The sequence below is a fragment of the Microtus pennsylvanicus genome, chromosome 12 (genome assembly GCF_037038515.1).
Source record: "Microtus pennsylvanicus isolate mMicPen1 chromosome 12, mMicPen1.hap1, whole genome shotgun sequence".
Classification (NCBI taxonomy): Eukaryota; Metazoa; Chordata; class Mammalia; order Rodentia; family Cricetidae; genus Microtus; species Microtus pennsylvanicus.
In genome coordinates, this window is record NC_134590.1 from 75,709,901 (window position 1) to 75,714,436 (window position 4,536).

Here is a 4,536-nt window from a genome sequence, read left to right on the forward strand (position 1 = left end):
TTCCATTTGGATTTGAGTTTTTTTCAAGGACCTAAATATGGATCTATTTGCATTCTTCAGTCTGCTGACATTCAGTTAGAGCAACACAATTTGCTGAATATGCTTTCTTCCACTGTATAATTTTGGCATCTTTGTCAAAACTCAGGTTTTTATAAATGTGTAGATTTCCATTTTTGGCTTTGATTTGATTTCATTGATCAACGTGTCTAATTTTATGCCAATACCCTGTGGTTTTTATTACTATAGCTCTATAGTACCTCTTGAAATCAGGGATAGTGATACCTTCTGAAGTTCTTTTATTATATAGTATTGTTTTAGCTTTCCTGGTTTTTTATTTTATTTTTTCATTTGATGTTGAGTAGTGTCCTTTCAAGATATGTAAAGATTTGTGTTGCAATTTTGATGGGAATTGCATTGAATCTATAGGCTTCTTTTAGTAAGATAGCCATTTTTAATATGTTAATCATGAAAATTCATGAACATGGAAGATCTTTCCATCTTCTGATATTTTCTCTTATTTTTTCAAAGTCCTAAAGTTCTTTTCTTACAGGTCTTTCATTTGATTTTTTAGAGTAACACCATGATATTTTATGTTATCTGCTGTTACTGTGAAGAGTATTATCTCTCTGATTTATTTCTCAATCTGTTTGTCATTTGTATATAGGAGGGGTACTTATTTTTTGAGATACCTTATATCTAGCCACTTTGCTGAAGGTGTTTATCAGCTATAAGAGTTCTCTGGTAGAATTTTTAGGTTACTTATGTATACTATCGTATCCTCTACAAATAACAATACTTAGACTTCTTCATTTCAATTTGTCCCTTGATCTCCTCTGTCTTATTTTTTTAGGTAGAACTTCAAGTACTATATTGAATAGATATGAAGAGAGTGGACAGACTCTTCTTGTTTCTAATATTAGTGGAATTGCTTTGAGTTTCTTTCCATTTAATTTGATGCTGGCTATTAATTTACTGTAGATTGTCTTTATTATGGTTAGGTATATCCATTCTATTCGTAGTCTCTCTAAGTTGTTATCATGAAGAGGTATTGGACTTGTCAAAGACTATTTTTAGGATTTAATGAGATGATTATATAGATTTTTTCTTTCAGATTGTTTATATGGTGGATTATATTCACAGATTTTCCCATGTTGAATAATCCCTTCATCTTTGGAATGAAGCCTACTTGATCATAATGGGTGATTTTTATGTGTTCTTTGATTGGTTTGTGAGAATATTATTGACAGTATTTGATCAGTGTACAATAGAGATATTGATCTGCAATTTTTTTCTTTGTTCAGTTTTGTATTCTTTGGATACCAGGGTGATTGTGGTCTCAAAAAATGAATTTGCCAATGCTTCTTTTATTTCTGTTCTGTGGAATAATATGTTGAGTAATGGTACTGGCTCTTTTTTGAAAGTCTGGTGGAGTTCTGTGCTAAAATTATCTGGCTCTGGTTTTTTTTTTTTTTTTTTTTTAGTTGGGAGACTAGGTACCAATTTCTTGGTTTCTCTTTGTTGTATGAGTGTTTTCTTCCTTAGTTTCTGTTTCCTCTCTGGTCTTCCAGCTTGAGTGACCTGTGGTTGAGTAGAAGGTCTCCAGTGATTTAGAGGCCAGATTTCTGGTGGCCTAGATGACCTCTGATCTATCAGGGAGTTGTCATCCAAGATAGGCCAGAGGTCTTGTGATGTGTGTGACCTCTGATCTGGTAGCAGGTCCTTTGGGGTTCATGATGCTGGCCTGACATCTGGTGAGGTAGGTAGTTTCTGCCTGGTTTCAGTAAGCTTGCCTGATCTCTGGGTTTTAGAGGGCTGGTCTGGCCTGGGGTTCACAAGGTTGCCCTGACCTCTGGTGGGAAAGGAGGCTTCTGTCAGAGGTGTGGGACAGGATATAGTGATGAGGAGAGGAGGGGTTAGTTGGGATTATACTGGGTGGGTGTGAGCAGGTTGGGGGATGGGTTCTTACCTGGATTTCAGACAGCTATTCAAGCCTATGGTGGCATAGGGGGCTTCTGGTAGTGGTGTGGGCAGGGACTAAAAGTCATTCTTAGAGATAAAATGCCATAATAAAAAATCATTATTTTAAATTTTTAAGAAATATGTGTGTGTGTGCCATGTGTATTTAGGGGGTGTGGGTGTCCACAGACAACAAAAGAGGGTGTCAAATATGTAGTTACAGTAAGTTATGAGCCACTGACTTGCATTTTGGGAACTGAATTCAGGTCTTCTAGAATATCAGAAGTACTCTTACTTGCTGAGCCATCTATTCGGGCCTATTAATAGCAATTATTAATGTAAATAAATTGAATGGAGTTTAGCACAGCACAAATTATGTTTTTAGTGTATGTGTATATATATATGCATATATATAATATTTTGAGCATATGTATATATGCTCAAAACACAATTAAATATCAAAACTAAAATATAATATTTTCAAATTATTTAAATATTTTAAATAATTTTTCTTAAATTATGTTAACTTAAATATTTTATTACATTACTAAATTTATGTTAAATAAATGTTTTTTATCAATTAGCTTGAGAAATTTAGTCAATAGGAAACACAAACAACTCATTTGAATATAAAATTATCTCAATATTACAGGTTTTGGATTGGGGTGTTCAGGAGGAATCTGAGACAGATTACTATAGAGTAAGAAGTTTATTTAACGATTTATTAATCCATGGGCAGACAGAAAGGCAAAAGCATGGTGGGGCCTCCAAAAAGTCCAGGCTCCAGCACTAGAGAATGAGAGCGTGGCAGGGGTTCTGAAAAGAGGAATCAGAGTCCGTGTAGTAGAACTAGGGTCTTTTGTGACAGTTTTCTGAGCATGTGGAGGTTTCACAGCAAGAACCTATAGTGAGGCTCTCTGATTCTCAGGCAGGAGGGAGGTGGCATAGGAAGTGTCTGCCAGTATCTGCTTTGATGTTAGCTCACTGCCCAAAGGAGAGATCCCGGCAGTGGGAAGTCTGTTAGCTAGGGACTCCCAGACAGTGTCTCAGTTTTCTACCTTTCAGTGTCCGTAAAAAGAGCCCTGAGCAGAAACTCAACTCGAGTATCACATCCTCACAACCATCACCAGACACTAGAGCAGAAAATTAAAACAAAAAGGAAATATTTTCTTTCACCAGTGAAAACAGGATAACATAAGGACTGATTTATGAGAGATTAAATTAAAACTACCTCTCTGAGAGCAGTTAGAAAGCATTAAAATTATCCTCAAAGTAATGAAATTTAGAAATCTATCTGATATAGGTATCTATGAGTCCAGTGACACAGAGAAGACAGAGCATCCACTGAGCAGCTTTTAGTAACAAACACTAGAAGATTTCTAGATACCTATTATCAAGAGAATGGTTAGAAACACTTCACAGGGTCTGACTGTAATATTCTCCTAATTGAAAAAAGGCTAGCCGGGTGGTGGTGGTGCCCGCATTTAATCCCAGCACTCGGGAGGTAGAGGCAGGCAGAGCTCTCTGAGTTCGAGGCCAGCCTGCAAGAGCTAGTGCTAGGACATTCTCCAAAGCTACAGAGAAACCCTGTCTTGCAAAAACAAAACAAAACAAAAAAAAAAAGAAAAGAATCAAAAGAAATTCTTGTAGAGATTGCTGGGAATCATCCTAGGTCGGGGGAGGACTGGTTACAACTTATAGCTATTAAAACACTCTTCAGCACAATCCCATGTATTTTTATGAGAACACATATGTATAAGGCATAAGTAACAAAATGTCACACTAAATTCATATACCTTATTACCTCCAAGAGATAAAGCTGCAACTGAATTAGAAAACAATTAATCCAATATCAAGACTTGTGTACTTGTGCTTGTATGCTAATTAAGTAACTAAAATTCATTTTAAAAATAAAACTTTATAGCCTGAATCTAACTATATGGGTTTCATTTAGTTCTGAAAGCAAATCCAGCTCAGATGCTGATGCCGCCTTCAGTGCAAGCTCAGATGCAAAGCACGTGGCTTCCAGCTGCCAAGCGTGCACACACTAAGCTATTCTGCTGACAACATGCATGCTTTGTTAGTGCTACAATAGGCGACATTCTTCAACACAATAAAAATGGAATGAACTTGTGAATCAAGGGAAAAGGGAAAGGAAATCAAGATACATGTTTATCAAAAATAACAGCTGACCCTCCGATGCAGTGTATATGCCAGAGTGTGGTGACCCACAAAACCTATTGCACATTCCCGGTAAGGACAGAAAGAGTGGTGCTGAATGTGAACCTGCTGGTGACACTGTGAGTTCATGCACAGCCCTGGCTGGTGCTTTCTGCTGTGAAGGAAGCAAGTAACATGCTCCTGCTCATGCAGCCTGCACTATAGCCACTTGTAATCAGGATGTATGCAAATATAGGTATGTTTATGTTTTTTGAGAGTTAGCTCTCACACTCTAAAGAAGCATACTGAAAACACCATCAGGAACTCACTTAGAGAGATGAGGGCTTCTCTGAGATGCAGACAGAGCACACATATGTAAATGATTGAGTCATGTGTTTCTCTGTATAGAAAAGCAAGACT